The sequence below is a fragment of the Odocoileus virginianus genome, chromosome X, assembly GCF_023699985.2.
Source record: "Odocoileus virginianus isolate 20LAN1187 ecotype Illinois chromosome X, Ovbor_1.2, whole genome shotgun sequence".
Lineage (NCBI taxonomy): Eukaryota > Metazoa > Chordata > Mammalia > Artiodactyla > Cervidae > Odocoileus > Odocoileus virginianus.
Genome location: NC_069708.1, coordinates 5,066,758 through 5,090,404, shown reverse-complemented (window position 1 = coordinate 5,090,404; position 23,647 = coordinate 5,066,758). Strand labels below are relative to the sequence as shown.

General features: G+C 36.2%; 1 protein-coding gene across 1 annotated transcript in view; it reads right to left on the bottom strand.

Annotated features, from left to right (window-relative positions):
• IL1RAPL1 (interleukin 1 receptor accessory protein like 1) overlaps positions 1 to 23,647 on the bottom strand; it is a 1,388,178-nt gene that overhangs the window by 146,827 nt on the left and 1,217,704 nt on the right. The gene's annotated exons all lie outside the window — the stretch shown is intronic.

The following is a 23,647-nucleotide window of genomic DNA, read 5'->3' as shown; positions in this document are numbered from 1 at the left end:
CAGCAAGGAAGAATGAAGACTATCTACTTACCTATTTATCATCCATTAATATCTATTTATCATCCATTTTATCACATATGTGTGTATGTATGTGGGCATATATATATATGCATTTATATACTCTGAACTTTATATTTTTATCTTACCATATAAGGTAATTCTGGAAGAATTTATGGGGTTGAATTTTTTTAGTCTATACCAATAGAATGATTACTGTACATCTGAGGAGAATTTTATTAGACCAAGTACCTTAAATATACATATTATTTTTTTCTCTATATTTGTACTTTAAACTAGCAAGAGGGCAATAGGGGGTGTTTTTTTTTTTGGTATCCTATTCCATCAGCAACCATGACAGCATTTATTAATCTTTGAGCTTCTCCCCCACCATTTATTAATGAATAACATCTTGTTCAATGTCACAGGTTTGAGCAGCATGCATCAAACATTTGTAAAAATGCTTTATCCCCGACAGTGAACATCAAAGCCAACAGATACTCATTAAGGAAGAATCCAGGCAGGACTTTAAACAATAAACAGATATAGAAGGAAATGTGATATGTAACAATGTGCTTGTGTAAGCTTGTGTATGCACACATGTGTGCACACTTGCTTGCCAAAAAAGTGACAGTGGGTATTTGCTGAAGAAATAAGAGTAGGGTGGGAGAGCTTGTGAGGAACTGAGAAGTGAGTCCTGACCTACATGAGCACATTTTCCTTTTACCAGTCAGTCAGTGGCAGGTGATATTTGCTACTCCTTTGATTTGATCATATGCTGCCTAACAAGAGATATTTAGTTTTATGCATGAAATGTTCAATTTCCTTTGTAGGAGAAAGTCATGGATGTTCATAAAGCTTTCTCTTTCCAACTCTCCTTTTTTACCTCTAGTTGCCTATTCACATCCTCAAGTTTAGTAGGGGACTATTCCTTCTTTCTTCAAACTGAAAACAGGGCTTGTATTTGATGGCTTGGATATGATAGGTAGGAAAGAAATAATTACTTGTTAACTGTTTTCCTTTATATAAGGATGCAAGATATTCTGGAGTGCAGAGATAATATAGGTATTTTATTTGCAAGGCAGACAGAGTATGGCTTTCATTTCATCCTTTATAATCCCATTCTTCTCAATGGCACACATTAAATCATTCCTAGCAAATATACCTAGAATATGATGTTTTCTCAGTCCTTGCAAAGAATCTAGGAGAAACAGAATCATTTCTTTTTGTCTCATGACCATGTCTTATATCTTCTTCTGCTACTTTAGGTTCACATACCCTCTTAGTTGTGATGCTGGTTCCTGATAATGTCATCAGTGGTTCTACAGATTGACAACATGATAAAAAAAAAAAAAACAACTATATGAACAATGACTAAAACTGTGAACTACCATAAATGTAATCCTTTATGTATATTAATCATAATCAGAAATACACATGAGGTTATTAATACTTTTATAAAATAAAACTAGAGGGTAAATATATTGGAACCTAATATCCCTGAAGGCTGAGATGAAAGATTTTTAAGTAGATAATGTTGGAAAGGGAGGGGAGAGGTGACTGTTTTATCACTGCTTCTGACAAAGTATATACTTTCTATCTTCCTTAGAACTAAAGGCTCTCCACTTTCATGACTTAAAAGTATGCTCCTTTAGGTCAGTTTAATACTTTTACTACAAAACTAAGTTTCCCTCTAAAAAGGGTAAAATGTTTGGGTCATACTTAAACTAGAACTATTTGAGGCTTAGTCTTAACAAACTCCAAATTCCTTCGCACAGTGTTGAAGATGCTTCATAATCTGATTCATGTCTATTTTCCTCCTGTCATTTGTTATCACATCCATATTAAATTGTAAGACATCTTCCAAACAACCTGTCATTTTGTACAGCCCGAAGATTTTGCACATCGTTTTGCTTCTTCCTGGGATTTCATTCCTTTATTTTTTTGTCTTCAGGCCGGTTTCTATGCATCCTTTGAGACTCTTCTCTTCCAGAAAATCTAAGTGCTGCCTTCTTTAAACTGAGTTCCATGGGAGATTAATTGCCTAGAACTGGAGGGCAAGAACCACACCTTACTCACCTTTTTGTTTTCAGCAGTTTGTTCTTCCTTTCCTTAGTCTACTCATTGCATCTGGTTTGCTCACATGACATCTTAGCAGGAGCATGTACAAACACAATTGAACAACAGCATTTTGCAAGCCAATAAATATTTATGTTTCATGTACTACCCATGGAAATTACAATAGTGAATAAAAGCAACAGGGTCCTCAGTCTCCAGAAACACTGTCTCTAATTTTTCTCATGAATTCTAATTTAGAAGCATTATATCTTATTCCATTCTTCCCTGGCTCTCAGGCCCACTTCCAGGAACATGATTTAGTCTCTCTGCTACTTGAGAAGTAGAGATATGGACATAAGGAGCTCCCAGATTCTGCTCTTAAGAATCTGTATTGATTGGGTCAACCCCATTCAACTATCTCTTCAAAGAGTCTGCAAGTTGGTTAATGGTGAATCAATACTTGCTGAAGGATGGGAAAATAAGAAAATATATTTAAAGAATAAATATTATTTGAAATATTAGTATAATTACGATGCTGTTTAGTCGCTAAGTTGTGTCTGACTCTTTGAGATCCCATGGACTGCAGCCCGCCAGGCTCCTCTGTGCATGGGATTTTCCAAGCAAGAATACTGGAGTGGGTTGCCATTTCCTCCTCCAGGGGATCTTCCTGACTCAGGGATTGAACCCACATCTCTTGAGTCTCCTGCATTGGCAGGTGGATCCTTTACCACTGAGTCAACTGGGAAGCCCATAATTAGGATAACGTATTGAATTATATGGAAATTTGCATATGATCACCCAATAGAGCTATGATGGGCTTCATAATGACTCAGTGATACTTTTATCAGTGTCACTTATTCTCATCATTATTGTTTAAATGTGTCAACTATTCTATTTCAGTTTAAGGCAGGGCAGATGATTATTTCTTTTTCTAATTCTGGCTAATGTGTAAGAGGTTATGAATGATATGCAAAGGTACAGGGATATTTTATCCCTCAAATTTATTCACTGGTTTAACAAACCCTAAGTTCAGAATAATTGAATTGAAATGTCAAATTCAAAATCAAATGTCAGAGGACTTTTTCAGTAAGCCTTCCTGTACTGGATTATTTTCCACATATGAATCTCAAAAGACAGCTAATTTAGCCTTAAAATACTCTTATATTGTAATGGGAGTTGAAGTTAAATGATTGAACCTTTGTAAATTATATTAAGGAAAAGGCAGTTTTTGAAAGTCCATTTTGCCACTGCTATGCACAATGTTTGGAAACTATAGCAAAGTACATTATTCTCAGAATAAGGATTAGACACTATCAATAAAAATTTTTTCAGATTAGATAGGTCCAGATACAATCTTTGGTAGTTTCTAGATCATGTTTTTCTATATAGTATTTTACTCAATTCTGAATACAACACTGTGAAGTAGGACAAACACTATTAATTCCATTTCAGAAATAAAGTTCAGACAAATTAATAATACTAAAAATGGATAGACTTGGAATTTGAAGTCACATGCTTTTAACACACCACCCATTCTTAAGCTGTTTGGTAGTCACTGCCTTATGGATATGAGGTCTCCTTTAGACAAAAATAAAATGCTACAAAGAGTGCATCCTCAATACAAATAATTAAAAATTTTATTCATGTAACAGCTTTAGCACCTACTGTGGTCAAGAAGGTGTGGGGTGGCAAAGAATTGGACACAAATGAGCGAATAAGCACAGCACAGAACAGTGGTCAAACACAGAGGCAGGCAGTAGATTATTGAAGATGAGTGAACATGAACCTTCTCCCCAGGGCCTTAGTGTCTAACAGAATAAAATATTTTTAATAATATGGATAGTATTATCTAGGTAGATAAGATATTTTAAATTGAAATCTTCCATATCATGGGAATAAAAGGGAAGGACTCATGATAGTGCTATGGAGGGTAAATTGATAAAGGCCAAGAGAAATGAGAAAATATAAGCCTATTCTTTAAATCCTTCTTTTTATCTTTTACAAGTTTGACATATTTAGTATTTTTAATTAAAGAAAAAGAAAAGAAACTCAATGGATATTTCTCTGTGTAGAGAACAGCTAATGTCTGGAACTCTGGGATCAATGATCATATCGTTTAATAAGTATTTCCTTAAATAAAAATAAACTTAGCTCTTTCAGACATAGTATCTTTAAAAGATACTATGAAGTATCTTTAAAAATCCATACCCATGGAAAAACTTAAAGCCTGTGCAAGGTGGAAGAACTAAATTCAAACAAAATAGAATGTGTTGAAGCTGCTAAGATGGACTTAAAATCCTGTGTTAGATGGAAAAGTAATAAAGAATGTTTTAGATGCTCCTAAAAAGTCAACAGATAATGATATATGTAGTATAGGATTTATTAGGAGAAAGCTACTTCCATCCTATTTCAAAAATTAATTTGCCATAAAATCATCTGTGTTATAGCTCCAAAGAGCCTATATGGTGCATTCTGGATAGAATTTTATAACATGCATATGACTATAAAGTAATTTAATTGCAGTTATTCTGAAAAATGTCCATCAAGTATATATATATACATATATATGTATGTGTGTGAATATATATATATATCCTGGAATGAAAAAGTCTTAATTTTACAGATAAAATGGGCATCTCACAGAAAACACCTGATTTCCATTTCACATAAATGTCCAATCCTGATTCTCAGTCACATAATCAGATCCAAACTCTCCAATCTTCAGTAACAGCTGTTCCACAAACACATTCTGTCAGCAAATCCTATTTGTTCCATTATCAAAATATATTCAGAAACAATCAACACCTACCACTTTCATCTTAGCTTTGGGCACCATTATCTCCTTCCTAATTTGTTGCCTCTTCATGGGACTTCAGCTTCTAATCCTATCCCACCCAATTATCTATTTTCTAAACATTAGTCAGAGTGGCCTATTAAAAGATGAATCAATTCATATCTCCCTTATTCTCAAAACCTCCAGTGTCTTCCCATACCCCTCAGCCCATGATCTACCCCTGGTCACCTGTGACTCACCTCTGCACTCACTCTTTTGTCTCTCACGGACTTTCCTCCAGTTACAATGTCTTCTTCTGGCCTCTGGGCCTTTGCACAGCTTGTTGCCTCTGTCTGGAATCATTTATCCCAGAGATCGACAAATGGTAGCTAAGATCAGGGCTAGGTTCAGGTTATGTAAGGTCTGGGGCTCATACAATTTAGGGTATTTTTTTAAAAAGAAAGAATATGACATTTCATATACAAAATTCAATAGAGGGCCTCAGAAGAGGTACATATGAGTGAGGGGACTGAACTTTTAGCTTCATTATCCTCATAGTGAATCTACCTCACATGTAATACTGTACACTATGCACTATTTGAATGACCTTAATATACTATGCTATTATAGTGGTATATCTAAAATAGATAACTAATTAGAATCTACTGTGTAGCAAAGGGAACTCTACCCGGTGTTCCGTGGGGACCTAAATGGGAAGGAAATCCAAAAAAGGGGATATATGTATACATACAGCTGATTTACTTTGCAGAACAGTAGAAACTAACACAACATTGTAAAGCAACTGTACTTCAATAAATTAAAAAAAATAAGTAATTTTCATAATGATACTATGGGGAGAGTTGCTATTATCCCCCATTTTACAGACTAGGGATTTGAACTCTGCCTGGCTTGACTTCAGGTTCTGACCATAACGTGCATCAAGTCTGCATTTCCTGCTCTCTCACTGCTTGCAAATCCTTAGTCAAATATTACCTCTTCAGAGAGACCTTCGATGGTCACTTTACTCTCGCCTACTGTTCCCTTTCTAGCCTCACACTCTCTCTCACATTTGTTAATAGCATATATCATCCCCTGATATGTTACATGCTTACTTATTATTGTCGATCTTCTCCCACTTGAGCATAAGCACCACTTTTGTCTATTATGAAGAGATGTTTTTCCCAATGCCTAGAATAGTACCTGGTATACAGTAGGTTCTCAGTAAAATCTTGCGGAATAAATTCTTCCTCCATATTCAATATCTGAAGTACAGCTCAATGACTATACATATAAAGAAAAATTAATTATGCACTGCATACTATATTTACTAGGAGTATGCAGTACATGTTAAATCTGTGCTTCTCCAAGTGTGGCCCATGGACAAGCAGCATCAGTACCTTCTGGGAGCTTGTTAGAAGGACAAAGGTGCCCATGGTCTCCACACTGAAGGCAAGAGGGTCTCCAGTTACTTGCCTTAGTAATGCTGATATTCCCCAGAGACACTTCTTTATCAGATTGAATAATTTGGATATATTTTCTGACAACAAAATGACAGCTGAAATTGAAGCTGAGAAAGTTCATTCTAAAGCAAATTGTTTAAAAGGAGACCTAAAGATGGAGTGTCATTGTCTTTAGTGGATGGGGAAGCATTCCATTATTTTTTTCATAATGTGTTTTTATTTATCCCTTTACTGTATAGATCTTTAAAAGCCAACTGTAATTGGCTAGTTTTTTCTATCTTTTGTCTTCCTCCAGTACCCAACTTGCTCCTGTTAAGAGGACACAACTGGTAATGTGATCCCACCTCAAAGGAAAGATGAATTCTAAACCAGGACAGAAAATCACAACTGATTCAAATATCCTTTCCAGGTCATGTGCTTAACCCTCTCATTTAATTTTCCTTCACTGAGACACTTCCTTTTTCAAGACTGCAAACATAACCTGCACCTGCAATTACCTGAACAGAAATTAGTCTTGTACTTTCTTCCTTAGGAACAAAGAAGCGTTCAGGTGTTTGGCTGACTAAATGCCAACCTTTTTAGACATGGTTTTGAATTGGATTGGAACCCAAATGTAATTAAATGCATAAAAGGAACTACCCTTGGAAGTGATCTGTTTTTGGAAACATCTCAGCACCTAGTATAAATCAGATCATTTAACTTGCTATAAAACATCTAGGGATTGACAGTGTAAAACTGCAGTTCTCAAGGTGGGGTGATGCTAATAATGATCGGACTCTATATGGAAACATCATTTTTCTGACTCCACAGAGATTTCCTGGCTATCTACACTGCTTGACTTTACTCATTAAATGAATTAAATAACTGATGTGCTTAGTCACCCAGTTGTCTCTGACTCTTGCAATCCCATGGACTGTAGCCCAAGAGGGTCCTCTGTCCATGGGATTCTCCAGGCAAGAATACTGGAGTGGGTTGCAATTTTCTTCTCCAGGGGAGCTTCCCAACCCAGGGATTGACTGGGGTCTCCTGCATTAGCAGGCAGGTTCTCTATCACTGCGCCACCAGGGAAGCCCTAAGCAATTGATAGTAGCTATTGAAAATCAGGACCATGACACCCAACAAAAGAAAAGAGACAGAGGGCTTAAGTTGTAGCCACTTACAGAAAACTTAAGTTACCCCTGCCTCAGAATTACCTAGAGGGGCTGATCAAAATGTAGCGTCCCCAGGCTTCCCTGGTGGCTTAGTGGTAAAGAATGCACTTGCCAATGCAGGAGACACAGGTTCTATCCTTGATCTGGGAAGATCCCACATGCCATGGAGCAACTAACCCACCACAACTATTGAGCCTGAGTTCCAGAGCCAGGAAGCTGCAACTACTGAAGCCTGTGATCTCCATAGACGGTGCTCCACAACAAGAGATGGCGCCACAATGAGATGCCTGCACACCGCAACTAGAGAGTAGCTGCTACTCGCTGCAAGTAGAGAAAATCCCACACAGCATCCAACATGGTAATAAATAAATAAATAAATAAATAAACAGAGCTGCTGTTTTAAAAATGCAGAGTCTCAGGTTTCCCACACTATGGAATCTAAATCTCCAGGGAGTATGACCAGGAACACATATTTTTCAGAATTGATTCTGGTGATATGTATGTATTTTAAGGTTTGAGAACTGATGAAAGTCATAAGGATATTGGTTATCTGCAGAAGTGAGAAAAAGAAGGAAGGCTGAGTACACACACACACACACACACACACACACACACACACACACACACACTCACACACCCTTCCACAACAAATTTTACCAATATCAAAATTTTGAGTAGGACTAGGTGGCGCTAGTGTTAAAGAACCCCCGCCAGCTAATATAGGAGACTTAAGAGACCTGGGTTCGATCCTTGAGTTGGGAAGATCCCCTGGAGAAGGGCATGGTAACCCACTCCAATATTCTTGCCTGAAGAATCCTATGGACAGAGGAGCCTGGCAGGCTATGGGCCATAGAGTCACAAAGAGTTGGACACAACTGAAGTGACTTAGCATGCATGCATGCAGCTATCACCATGGGAGAAATATTGACTGCACTTTAGAGCAGCTGTACTTCAGAGGGAAAAAAAAATCAAATAAGAGAACTTAAATGACTGAATGAAATAAAATTCCTTACTTTTTAAATTCAAATGATACATTAAGGCACTTGCATGGAGAAACAACGCTTCCATGAATATGGAGTCAAGACACCTCAACATCCATCATTGTTTTATTTTAAGTTCTATGCTTGAAATATGTTTTCCAGGAGGCTGGAATGTGTTTTTAAGACTCGGACCTTTTAAAAAGTGATGATTTTGTAGGTAATCTTATTTGCCTCTCCCAACTTCAATTTTCACTCTTCAAGACATTGGTTTTGGTTATGAAGTAAAAACAAGATATACAACTTCAGTTTCCTCAAAGAGAATATTCCAGCTTTCTTAAAAAGAACTTGTGATAAACATTTTAAGTACTTTGTGATAACTAGTATCACTCTGAATATTATTTACCAAAGTACACTAATACAAGCTGGAATCAAGATTGCTGGGAAAAATATCAACAACCTCAGATACACAGATGACACCACCTTTATGGCAGAAAGTGAAGAAGAACTAAAGAGCCTCTTGATGAAAGTGAAAGAGGAGAGTGAAAAAGTTGGCTTAAAATTCAACATTCAGAAAACTAAGATCATGGCATCTGGTCCCATCACTTCATGGCAAATAGATAGGGAAACAATGGAACAATGAGAGACTTTATTTTTTCGGGCTCCAGCCATGAAATTAAAAGACGCTTGCTTTTTGGAAAAAAAGCTATGACCAACCTAGACAGCATATTAAAAAGCAGAGACCTTACTTTGCCAACAAAGATCCATCTAGTGAAAGCTATGGTTTTTCCAGTGGTCATGTATGGATGTGAGAGTTGGACTATAAAGAAAGCTGAGCACAGAAGAATTGATGCTTTTGAACTGTGGTGTTGGAGAGGACTCTTGAGAGTCCCTTGGACTGCAAGGAGATCAAACCAGTCAATCCTAAAGGAAATCAGTCCTGAATATTCATTGGAAGGACTGATGCTAAAGCTGAAACTCCAATACTCTGGCCACCTGATGTGAAGAACTGACTCATTTGAGAAGACCCTGATGCTGGGAAAGATTGAAGGTGTAAGGAGAAGGGGATGACAGAGGATGAGATAGTTGGATGGCATCACTGACTCAATGGACATGAGTTTGAACATGCTTAAGGAGTTGGTGATGGACAGGGAGGCCTGGCATGCTACAGTCCATGGGATCACAAAGAGTCAGACACGACTGAGAGACTGAAGTGAAGTGAAGTGAAGTGGCTCAGTCGTGTCTGACTCTGCGACTCCATGGACTGTAGCCTACCAGGTTTCTCTGTCCATGGGATTTTTCAGGCAAGAATACTGGAGTGGGTTGTCATTTCCTTCTCCAGGAGATCTTCGCGACTCAGGGATTGAATCCTGGTCTCCCGCATTGTAGGCAGACACTTTACTATCTGAACCACCAGGGAAGGAGACTGAACTGAACTGAACTGACACTGAACACTAATAGCATCAGAACTTATTCAGGTGTTTCTCTGCCTACACAGAATGGACTGTGCTTCTTGAAAGCTTATAGCCACCTTCTGATTAGTTTTTTCTGATCTCATATATTATAGTAATTGATGTAATATGGTTCATTAAATTGTATTCAGAAGTTTAAATAGATGCTTGGTGAGGGTCTAAGATAGTCTCCAATGGAGACTCTCAAAAAGTTCAGATTTATAGCTGTGTCCAGTGTTTTGCACATTTTAGAATGCCTGATATCCCCAAGAAGTGAGTAAATGGAGTAGCTTTTCACAGTATGTTTCTATTTTAGAGTAACACAGGTTGCTTCACACTTGAAACTTCTTGAAATCTCTTCGAAACAGTCTGAAGCACTTTGGAGAAACAAAATCGGTCTCAAATATAGGAACACTGTTTGGTCACTCAGACTATTATTACTTTCCACCTGAACAATGACATTCATCTCATAGTGGATTTCCCCATTTTCATCTCCTGTTGCGACAACTCATCCTGTACACTGCAGCTAGATTCATCTTCATGAAAAGTGGTTCAATCTTACCATGCTTATGCTCAAAAGCCTCCAGTGACTCCCAAATAAAGTTCAACCTTCTCAGCTTGCATCTGAAAATATCAACAACCTTTCCAAGTTTGTTCCCTTTATCATGGGACTTTGTCCGGCCAAACTTGTCTGTACCTCTTTTTTCAAAAATGCTCACTTAAGCATTTCCCTGTTGGTTCAGTGGCTAAGACTCCATACTCCCAATGCAGGGAGCCCGGATTCCACCCCTGGTCAGGGAACTAGATCCCATATGCTGCACTAAGGCCCAGTGTAGCAAATATATAAATATTAAAAGCTCATACTTAATTCTTTCCAAAGCTGTGCCTTTGACCACACTATCTCCTATTACCATATCCACATAACAAATTCCTACCCATCTTTTAAATGTCAAGTCATAATCTCTCCCCTTCATGGAAACTTCCCATTCCTTCCACCAGAAGTTCTGAGCTCTGTAAGTATCAGAACGATCCTTTTCCTGTAGTACAACATTGTCATTGTCTGCATGTGTAATTCCCCAGAGTCAAGAACCTTGTCTTCATTCTTTCAACAAATATTTACAGAACACCAGTAGCTTCTAAAACAATGTTTTAGACACTATGGAAGCTGCCAAGTTGAATAAAATCTAATTTTTGCCTTCCCACTGTCCAGTACAATGTCAGGCACATTGTTGGTACTGAAAAAATATATGTGGAATAAATAATGAGTAGTCCATCTCATTTTCAATAATGTAAGTTCTGATTTATAACACAATAAATTAACAGGAAATTCTATTCAGGAAGAAGATTTTTACCAGATTAACCTTCAGAATATCTAAATGATACTATGCAGACATAAAAAGAAAAAAAATATTTTAAACATGAAGACAAAAGAAGTTTGAAAAATTTGAAGTCTTTTATATAAATTACAGGTATATACATTTCTCTACTGTCAATAATTTCTTGATCTTCTTTGATTTATACGTGATAAACCTCCACTGTTAATTAATTCTATTAGTTCTTTAACATTACATACAATATTTACATGCTTGCTACATGCAATAATTTTCTGCAAATACTGACCACATGTGTTTTAATCTTAATTTATTTAGAGGCAGCAATAATTAAATGCATTTTCTTGACAGTCTTGTTCACATGATTTCAAACAAACTAATAAGTAAGACATGAGAGTAAGTATCCAGATTGTTATTCTAAATGATGCTAAATATAAGAATAATACATATAAGAAAACTGAAATCTTAGACTTCATTTTTTGGCTTCTATATGAATAAGCTAGGATTTGGAAGATAACTAAGGCAAATTTCCCCTCACTCTGATACTTATATGTTACACACACACATTGCTGGAAGCTTGGATGGCGTATTCAACAAGCATACAAGATAATTCAGATCAATGTCAACTTGCTCTCACCAGAAAATGAAGTCCCGTTGAGAGCCAACCTATCTTTCAGTCTAATTCAATAGAAAGCTAGAGTGCTAACAATAAAATGTCTAAGGTATAGGATTATGTCCGTTCTAGTTTAGAAAAATGAGTGTCTTTAGATAACAAAACTTTCCCTTTTGAAAAGAAAGCCATTATTGCTGCAGAAGATAGTTTCACATATTAAAAAGTTAAATTAATTTTCTATATAGCTCTAGTCCTAGCCATTTGAATAGAAAGAGCTTGAAACTAGACTCTTAAATGCCATGCTAATGACATGGGTTGTGTCATGATCAAAATTTGTCATAAATAAGTGGTGTTTTGTAAGTAACCTGGGGAAAATAAACTAATGTTCTAAGTAAGGATGTGACTTTGAAATCCATTCTCTATGGTACCTGACTCAGAGAGAAATAATTGATTACTAATGGGGCAATATCAGGTTGGTTATGAGGTAAGGGTTTTTTCAATTTCTAGAAGGTCACCCATTCATCATTTTAGCTGCTAAGTGCTTAGATCTGTGGATACTACTGGATTTCTTTAGTCTTCTCCCCAAACTTCTGTATGTTATATCATCCTCCTACAAAAGAGAAAAGCTTTATGGTTTTCTCATTAATGTTGTCACAATTAAGTGACAATATGGAGCTCTATAGTTTCAACCTTATATGTTAAAGAGATTGTTCATCAACTATACTTCAATAAAACTTTATAAAAAATAAAAAAAAAATAAAGGAAGGGATTGTCCAATGCAGTCTAAGAATTCAAGAATTCCAACAGAGAAAACCAGCTGAGAAAACAATTCTCAGCTGACTGAGAATGCAACTGAGGTACCAATCAGAGACTACATAAAGGTTAATGAAAAGCATGAGTTTTAGAGTCCTACTTAGGTTCAAGACCTGACTCATATTCACTTGCATTTAAGTTCTTGAAAAATAAACTCTGTAATTTATACACTTTTTGTAGGTAAAATGAGAAGAAAAATAGTACTTAGATTTTAAATAGTGCCTACAGAATGTTTACTATAAAAACTGGAATATGGCAAATTTGAGCTAAATAATAGCTTTTGTTATTGATATTAGGGAAGCTCAGATGGCTCTGTGATAAAGAATCCACCTGCCAAAGCAGGAGGCACAGGAAACACGGGTTTGATCCCTGGGTTGGGAAGATCCCCTGGAGAAGGAAATGGCAAACCATTCCAGTTTTCTTTCCTGGAGAATCCATGGACAGAGGAACCTGGCAGACCACAGTCAATGGGGTTGCAAAGAGTTGGACACGACTGAGCCTGCACACACACACACACACACACACACACACACACACACACACATTCCAGATAAGAAGGTTTAGACAGGAAAGGCATTTACAAGAATTAGTTTTTCCCTCCCCCACCCCCACCCCCGTTTACTACTCTACTTTTCCAACTTTCTTTACCTGCCTTTCTTTACCTTTCTTTACCTGCTAGAAGATGACTTCAGCTTTTAGTTTGGGTATGACCAATGGGAAGTGCCCGCAGAAGAGTGGGACAGAACGGAGTCAAGACATTTATTTTCCCAGCTCTCTGCTGAGCATTCTTTGTTTGGTTGTGTCCCTTTATCAAAAATCACAGGTCAAGTTGGGCAGATCCCCACTCCCCCTTGCAGCCATATCAAGTTCTCTCTCCGCACAACTGCATTAAGTTTGCCACCTAACTCTAACTGAATATACCCCAATACACGACAGTCTACATGTATACTGTTGGTATGGTACAAAAAGCCTAATGTATCCAAGAGAAGCCCAAGTGTTAACTAGGAACAATGAAGATGTGTATCCAATCTGAAGTAAAGGCATATCTCATGTGGTTCCTTATGTTTCCCACAGAGGCTAGTCTCTCTGCTTAAAGGACTTAGTGCAACAGAACAAAATAGCATAGTCACTCCATTTCTAAAGTTCACTCTGTTTTTATAGGTTTCAACAGCAAGGTTTTAAAGCAATACTAATATAAGCTCTGTGGACTTCTCAGAATTGGCACAAAGCTAACTGGCGGGTTTTAAACTTCAAGTCAGGAAACACACATGTATGTGTACAACGTACACTGACTATGAGAGTATCCAATGCTATATGACACATGAGAAAAAGTAAACAGGGGAAAAAAAGAAGGGAAAAAGATTTCTATTTTGGGGGGACTTCGCTCGTGGACCAGTGGCTAAGACTCCATGCTCCCAACGCAGGGGGCCGGGTTCAATCCCTGGTCAGGGAACTAGATGCCACATGCTGCAACTAAGAGTTTGCGGGTCTCAACTAAGATCTGGGACATCCAAATAAGTAAACCAATATTTTTAAAAAGATCTCTATTGTGTAGTCATCTGATAGCAGTATCAACTTTATACAGCTATGAAAACAGTAAGTATGAGTTGGAACTTCCAATTAGGAAATAGCAAAGAACCCTGAGACACCCCCTGTATACCACTAATCAGATATCTTAAGAGGACTAGAAAGACAATAGGAAGTGCAGTTTAGAACTCAGGACTCTTCCTATTTCCCAGGAGAGGGATCCTTCTGCCCAGTTCTTGGCCACGTAAATCATCCCCACAGGGAAGCTAAAATAGGTACAATGATTAGGGATAGAGGAGAAAACATTAGTGTCTCAAATGTCTTAGGGACCTTATGATGGATTCTAATACTTCTCCAGAGGTGCCTCAGGAGCCTGCTCAGGGGATGTGTGAGCTAAGAAGGCCAGACTTTAAATGCCAGCTCTGCTTTACCATAAGCTCTGTTTTTATCTGTATTCTGCGCTGGCTTCTCTGTAGCTCTGGTTTTAAGAAAGGATTACACTGCTAAAAATAGTAATATAAACATTTTAAAGTCACTGTCTTTGAATTTTACACACATATATTAGTGACAAATTCCCCAGTATATTATTGAATCCTGAATACTTCATCTTTCTCTTGTGATATACGATGCCAATGGCTGGTATTCCCGAGGAGAATAAACTATCCATGTACCATGAAGAAGCTTATATTAATACTTTCAACATTATGAATTTGTTTGTTGTTTACTCGTTTCAGTCATGTCCGACTCTTTTATAACCCCATGAACTATAGCTGCCAGGCTCCTCTGTGCATGGGATTTCTCAGGTAAGAATACTGGAATGGGTTGTCATTCCCTTCTCCAGGGGATCTTCCGGACCCAGAGATCAAACCCGGGTCTCCTACACTGGCAACTGAATTTGTCACCGTCTGAGCCACTAAGGAAGCCCAACTTTATAAATGAGCATGGACAAAAGCCCCTTCGTGTTTATCTAGATTCATCTTTCCATTTCTGTTTTACCTGTAGGAAATTAGACAACTATGAGCTATCTTGATGGAAATCAGATTCCAAATATAGCAGAATCTTACCTTTAATGGAACTATTTTGGTAAAATATCTCACAGGGACCTCTTTGTCCCAACTTTACCTAAGATCATATTTATACTGGAGAACTTTTTTAAAGTCTTTCTTGGGGGAATATTAGTTTATCCCAATGAGTAGGTAGTCTCTGTGTGCATTACATTCAGTAACATATTGAATGTTTAATATCAGCAATAATTATATACTGATAACATTAATGTCTTTTGAAAAATGATTGCTGGTTTTGTTTTTCAAAGGTAATGGAAACCCTCAACAGACTGCAGAAGCCCCAGTAGGAAGAGTTGAGAGGCAAATGGAATGAAACTGTGGTATAAAAGTAGTCGAGGAGTTTGTAATACTAAACTAAAAATAGTTTCTCCAATGGTGTATTTTAAAGGTACTTTTTATGTATTGGTAGAGAACAAATTTCCCTCCAGCTAACATCTTTTATCATCTGGTTGCATGTAATCAAACGTTCTGTTTTCTAAGCAATGTGCTTTTAACCAAGTAAAAAGATTGTCTGCTTACTATTTGACTGTTATGGAGCTCAAATATTATTGTTAAACAAAGTATCCTTAAATAAATCTTTATTTCCTTGATGTCATACAACCCCGTTCATGCATGTTAATGTTTTCAGACCTATCTCAGGATCAGTTTACATGATAAAATATAATTAACTGTTGTTTGCTCACTTAAGTTGCAGTCAGTGTTTCAGTAAGCCTGACATGTGGGCTCAAACTGGACTGCTGATTTGTGAAGCTTGTGGTGGTTCACATGGCAGTTGTGCCTGCAAAGTTTTATTCATATAAATGGTCACCATCTCTGTTTAGGCACCAAGAGCATGATTAGTTGGTTTCCTGGGTTTATACTAGTTAAGGTATTTGTGATACAGGCTATTTAAGGAATTTCTCTAATTTGGCCTTTGGGAAACAACAAGAGGCTAAATTCAGTGAGAAAAAATATGAATACATGTATAGAAATGATCTGGACAAACTATATTTTCTACTATCACTTTCAGCTACTACTGTGACTGGTATCTCCTCACATAACCCACGGTTTGAGGGTAGATAGATCAGGGCTGCTCATCATCGAACAGCTCAGGGATGCCATTGAGACACTAGAGGCCTTCTTATTCCACCATCTTTAATATGTGACTTTTATTTCCCTGGCTTCAAGGCAGACACTGAACTTATGAACACCATACCCAAATGTAACATTTATTTCCTGGAAAGGCGGCCTGTTCCCTTGACTTCTTCTTAAACTTCATTGGTCATAGCTCTGCTCATGGCCAACCCAAGTTGTTTGAGAGGCTGTGAAATCAAGGACAGTACTTTACAATCACTAAAGAACAGGAAAACGGGGATAGAAAGGCTGTTGAGTGAGCCAAGCTATAGTATCTGCTCACTAAAGAATTATATTAATTATTTGAGCTTCAGGCTAAAAGATAGGCAATCTCATTGTCCTTTACTTTTTGTCAACCTATGCTTCAGAAAACACATGCTGATCATAGCAAGTTAGCCACAGTGACTCTCATTTCCCTCTGTATTTTTTCAAGGTCCAATGTTAATGATACAACCAGGTAGTAGAGACTATTTTTGCCTATTTAGCATTCATTTATCCACTTTTTCGTATCTTAGAAACTCAATTTCAATTAGATACATCCTTAATTCCATGTAGCTACAGGTCTCAAGGGAAACTGAACTCACCTCAGTTTTAGGAAGGGATTCTTTCAAGAGTAACCTTGCCTATGATTGGTTCTGGAACAAGCATATGTTCCCACTTTGACCTGAATTGGAATTCTTTCAGTGAGAAGAGGAAAATTCCTTGCCCCTATGAGATAGCCATAGGAATGTCCCCTGGATATTACTGGATGTAGATATGGTGCTGAGGAGTGCTGCAGTCATCCTGCTACACAGAGGATAAAGCCACACTTGGAATTACAAGCAGAGAGATAGAAAGCACTGGGGCCCTTGATGATCTTGCTGAATTCCTCTGCCCTGAAGACCACTCCACCACTGAACTTCCTTCTGGTCAAGTGAGATCTTTTGTTCTTTAGTTTTTTAGTCAGTTGGAATCAATTTCTGTTACTTGTAGCCAAAAACACCTTAGTTATTAGGAATCATCTAAATTTTTTGTCCTCTAAAAGTTCTGAGAAGTTTGCGTTTATGCTATTACTATTATCTTTGCTACTTGTAACTCAAATTAAATGGGATTTCCCATAGAGACATCAGTGTAGAAATACACTATATGCATCAGCACATTTAGAGCCAACTTGCTACCAAGAATGTGCTAAGAAAATGCATTATATCTCACACTCCTTCCAGTTAAGGGTTTTGCCAATCCAGGGAAATGAATCATAGGTACAGTGCAGATCAACTGGGAAGTATTTCTACAAAATTGGTAAGCGAGTGTAACTTCATCGGCCACATTATACAGGGACAACCAAGAAATACGTACTGTGAGATGCATTGTAATCTATGAGGCCGATAGGCTGGTACCACCAAAGCAGGCTAAGGGACCCCTGAAACTGAAGTGAATGTTAGGCTAATGGTGCAGGAAATAGAAGAAGACTCCATTCAAGCCAAAAGATATTGTGCACAAAGCAAAGAGGAAGAAATGGACAATGTGTCTTATGCTCCCACTGTTCCCAAACTATACTTGATATGGCATGTAGGAATTGAAATACCTGATTGGGGCTTTAAGGTTCTCAAATGTGCCAGAGAGAGAGAGAGAGAGAGAGAATAAATGACTGTAATAAAACCCCTCACACTAAGTTCTTGGTTACAAGACAGAGGGATAAATGATATTATCATACAGGGTACTGCAGAACTTCATTTACAAGATAATATTGGATTACTTCCTAAGACACCTGCTTAGTGTTAAATACAACAAAAACCATGCGGTAGAAGCAAATGTCAGAAAAAGGAGGACAAAAGAGACACATTAAAAGCCCTTTTTAAAAAATAGTGTACAAAAATGCATCATTGATAGTTGGAATACACATGAATTGTTAAAATGCTAGAAAATAATGGCTCACAAAGGTAAAAGCCCCGAACAGATTAATTTTTTAAGAGATATTCTTCTTATGGTTTTATAAGTTGCTTACTATTTTATGTCAGAATAATGGATTTGGTTAGTAGATGGCATGGTATAATTAAAAAGGTATTAGAAGGTATTCATTTAAAATATAAGATATGGTGCCCACTGTGATTAATTTTAGGGACCTTTTCTAAGAGACTTAGGGTAAAAGACACTGTTGTTCTAAGCCTCAGTCTGAATTTTCACACTATTTTGATTACTTACAAAGAAAAAGGTGTGAAGCATATATACAAATAACCAGGAAATGCTAATGCTAATTTTCTTTATTATTGAAACTTTGTTAGATTATGCAATTCTTTTATTGAGTCATCAACAATAGGAAATATATGTTTCCCACACATTTAGTAGGAGACAAATGTTAAGAAGGTTTAATCATAACAGGGACACACAGGGCTATGAGTCTAGACAAATTTAAATACATGAAAAAGCTCATCTCTTTCTTATCCAAACGCCTGTCAGGTTTCAAGGTTAAAGCCATATTTATGTTTTCATTTTTTTCTCCTCATAATTGGTAAGGTTATATCTATGAATATTATACCACCTAATTTCAAAAATTTCAAATAGGTTAAAAGGCAATTTATCATCAGCTTTAAAATGGGATGTTAACAGCTTTATAGTTAAATTAGGCTATGAAAAATGGGTAAAGGTTGTCTGTGGGAAAAAAAAGCTTTTTATGACAAAGATAATTGAACTCACAGAGAGGAAGGTATAACCTGAAATGATTTAGAAAATTCATCATGAAAGTGTGTCATTATATTAATTTAGAGAGAAAATCACTTTTTTATTTACCCATCTCTAATGAATTCATCTCTTCATTCAGACAGGCCAGGGACCAGTGAAACGTTAATGATGAACATGTCAAAAGTTGGAATATAACCTTGTCACATTCACCATAAGACTCTCAGCAGCTTGGAACAATTTTCTTGACCTGCTTGAAATCCTGTAAGAGAGAATTCTTTAAAAAGCCATCTTACTGAAAGATAAAAGGAATTATTTGGGAAAGTTCTTTGAGTCATTTTCTAAAATATTTTTTATGAGAGAAGTGAATGCATATTCATGGTAGAGAATATGGACTATGAATAAAAGCAGAAAACAGAAAATAAAAGTTACCTGCAATTCCACTTTCCTAAGGCAACTAACAATTGCAAATATTTTGGTTTGTCTTCTCTGTCTTTGAATGTTTAGAAAATCGTTATCATAAGGTGAACAATTAGGTTGTGTATTATTTTACTTACTCAACATTCCATCATGAAGCCCTTCCCAGGCAGCATATTAAGAACCAGAAGAAAATATAGATAACAACTTCTAACAAATTACTGGGATATTTGAATAATTAAAGACTGAGTATAAAATATATTTAACATGCTATGAAAAGAAAAGGAAGGGGTGAATATATGAATAAGAGGCAAGAGACTATGGAAAATGACAAAGTAGATTTGGAAATGAAAATACTACAACTTTCAGAAATAAAAATATCATTGAATATAAAAATGATTGAATAATTGAATGTTTAGGTTAATGGCTGATTACAAACTGCTAAAGAAATAATTAGTGATTTGAAATTTAGATTTAAAGATATATTCTACAATGCAGAAAAAAACCAAAAACATGGAAAATATAAAATACGGTTGGAGATATGGAGAATAAAGTAAGAAGATATGTCTTATTCTAAGCAGAGTTCCATAAGAAGAGGAAAAGAATGAAAGAATGGGACTGACCTATATCTGAAGTGATAACATCTGAGAATTTTCATAACAGATGAAAGATACCAATTTTCAGATTCGTGAACACTAATGACTATCAGAAAGGATAAATAAAAGGAAATCCTCTGAAGGGTATGTATAATGAAATTATATGAAATTAAATATAAAGAGGAAACTTTTAAAATAGAGAAGAGACAAAGTACCTTCAAGATTACTTACATGGAACCTTACAAACAAATTCTCAGAGTCAGCAATGGAAGTCAAAAGCCTTTGGAATAATATTTCACTGTGCTGAAAAGAATTTAGAACTAAATGTACCTTTCATGAATGAAAAATACAAACATTTTAGACAACAGACAGACTGAATTTGGTAGCAGTTGACCCTCACTGAAGGAAAGTATAAATAATTAATCTTCAGACACTAATAAAATGATTACAGAGGGATGCAGGAAGGCATGATGCAAAAAAAATAAAAAGTTAAATACTTGAGTCTATTCAATCAACAGATTCAATAATTATTTATGAGTAATGACTATGTGGTAGGCCTTGTTTTAAGTACTTGAAATATAGCAAAGAATAACCACCACAAAGAAAATTCCTGCCTTCATGGAACTTCCACTCTAGTGCCTACCTAAACAAATATTGTCTGTATAAAGCAATAACAATGCACCTTTCATGATTAAAAGAAGTCTAAGATACTGAGCAGCAATAAGAAAAGTTGAGAAAAGCAACAGAAATAAAGTCTTCCAAAGTTTTTACTTTTTTTCTGATGGAGAATAAAAATATAGCTAAAAGTAAACTTCCCTAAATTAAGTGTATATGCAAATTTTCTAGGATATAATAGAAAGAACAGAGATAAAGTATAAAACTTCTAAACTCAGTCGGTATGAAAGAAGGCAAAAAGTCAGGGAAAATGATGCATAAAAAATGTTGGGTAAATAGAAAGCACAAAATATGGTAGAGATGATTCCAAATACCAATTAAAAATGTTTGCTATAGGCTTATCAGATATGGCCTTTACTATGTTGAGGTAGGTTCCTTCTGTGCCCATTTTTTTGAAGAGTTTTAATCATAAATGTGTGCTGAATTTTGTCAAAGGCTTTTTCTGCACCTATTGAGATTATCATACGGTTTTTATCTTTCAGTTTGTTAATATGGTGTATCACATTGATTGATTTGCACATACTGTAGAATCCTTGCATTCCTGGAATAAACCCAACTTGATCATGGTGTTTGAGCTTTTTGATGTGCTGCTGAATTCTGTTTGCTAAAATTTTGTTGAGGATTTTTGCACCTATGTTTATCACTGATATTGGCCTGTAGTTTTCTTTTATTGTGTTGCCTTTGTTTGGTTTTGCTATCAGGATGATGGTGGCCTGAGTTTGGAAGTGTTCCTTCCTTTGCAATTTTTTGAAACAGTTTAGAAGGAGAAGGCACTAGCTTTTTTCTAAATGTTTGATAGAATTCCCCCATGAAGCCATCTGGTCCTGGACTTTTGTTTTTTTGGGAGATTTTTGATCACAGCTTCAGTTTCAGTGCTTGTAATTGGGTTGTTCATAATTTCTAGTTCTTCCTGGTTCAGTCTTGGAAGATTGAACTTTTTTAAGAATCTGTTCATTTTTTCCAGTAAATACCAATTAAAAATGAACTAAAAATTCTAGTTAACACAGATTTTCAGACAGGAACAGAAAGATCAAATCCAACTAAGTATCTTCATAAGTGGCACATCTAAATTAAAAGTACACAAAATAGTATATAAAATATTCATATATAGCAAATACAAACAAAATGAAGCCAGCCTGCCAATATTAATAATACATGAAATAGACTTTAACAAAAAGGTATTATTAGATATAAAAAGGCCACCATATAATAGTAAGAATTTCACCTTATCAGAAAGATGTATCTAGAATACATACTGAGACTATAAAATTATGCATCTGAAAATAAAGTGTCAAAATATATAATGTTTTAAAACTTGACAGATTGTGAAGACAAGCACACAAGTAGAGGCCAGGTGAGTAAATGTTTTCAAAATTCTTCCTACCAACTGATAGATACAGCAGGCAAAAACAAAAAAGAAAAATTAGCACAATAAATAACATTTGAGATATGCAACCAACTAGCTTGAGCTAATCTATCCAAAAATTTCAGAACACAAAAGCTTTTCAAACACACATGGAGCATTACTGACAATAATATGATGAGCCTTATTGCAACTCCATAAATTTTAAAAGATTAGTAATCATTAAATAAATTTACCCTAACACAATGTTGCTTTTATCTGCTATGTTAAGATTGTATGTGAGATCATATTAAAAAAAAAATCCTAATCCAAAAAAAAGGGACAGCTCACTTATTGGAAAAAAGTAAATTACCATGCAACATACTATTAAGGCATCTTAAATTTTCATTGAATGATCATGGCATAATTACTCTATTGTTTGTGATTTGGGTAATTTAAATTTTTGCTACTATAAATACCACTGTGACAAAGCTCCTATTGCATAAGTCTTTGTAAGAATCTAATTACTTTCTTAAGGGTATATTCCCAGTATTTGAACTGTTAGATCATGTTTGTGAATTTTTAGACCTAAAATTCCCTGTAGGTGTTGCACAAAAGTTTTACTAATCTTACTCTTAGCAGCCAGATATGAAGATGTCTATCTTACAAAACTTTTGATAATACTATCAGGAAAAATTATAATCTTATTTTGATTGGCATATCTTTGATTACCAAATTATTCATGATGTTGAAAACAGTCCATAAATTTCTTGACCATTTCATTTATTCTTATCATTTTTTTAACCTGTTCAATTATGTGCTTTGCTGCTTTTCTTTTCTTTTTTAAAAAAATTATTTTAATTGGAGGCTATTTACAATATTCTGGTGTTTTTTGCCATACATTCACATGAATCCACCATGGGTGTACATGTGTTCCCCATCCTGACCCTCCCTCCCACCTCCCTCCCCATCCCATCCCTCAGGGTCATTCCAGTGCAACAGCCCTAAGCACCCTGTCTCATGCATTGAACCTGGACTGGCGATCTGTTTCACACATGATAATATACATGTTTCATGCTATTCTCTCAAATCATTCCATCCTTGCCTTTTTCCCACAGAGTCCAAAAGTCTCTTCTTTATATGTGTCTCTTTTGCTGTCTCACATATATGGTCATCATTACCATCTTTCTAAATTCCATATATATGCATTAATATACTGTATTGGTGTTTTTCTTTCTGACTTACTTGGTTCTGTATAATAGGCTCTACTTTCAACCACCTCATTAGAATTGATTCAAATGCCTTCTTTTTAATAGCTGAGTAATATTCCATTGTGTATCTGTACCACAGCTTTCTTATCCATACATCTGCTGATGGACATCTAGGTTGCTTCCATGTCCTGGCTATTGTAAACAGTGCTGTGATGAATATTGGGGTACACGTGTCTCTTTCCATTCTGGTTTCCTCAGTGTGCATGCCAACAGTGGGAATTGCTGGGTTGTATGGCAGTTCTATTTCCAGTTTTTTAAGGAATCTCCACATTGTTCTCCATAGCAGCTGTATTAGTTGGCCTACCAACAGTGGGCCCACCAACAGTGTAAGAGGGTTCCTTTTTTCTGCACCCTGTCCAGCAT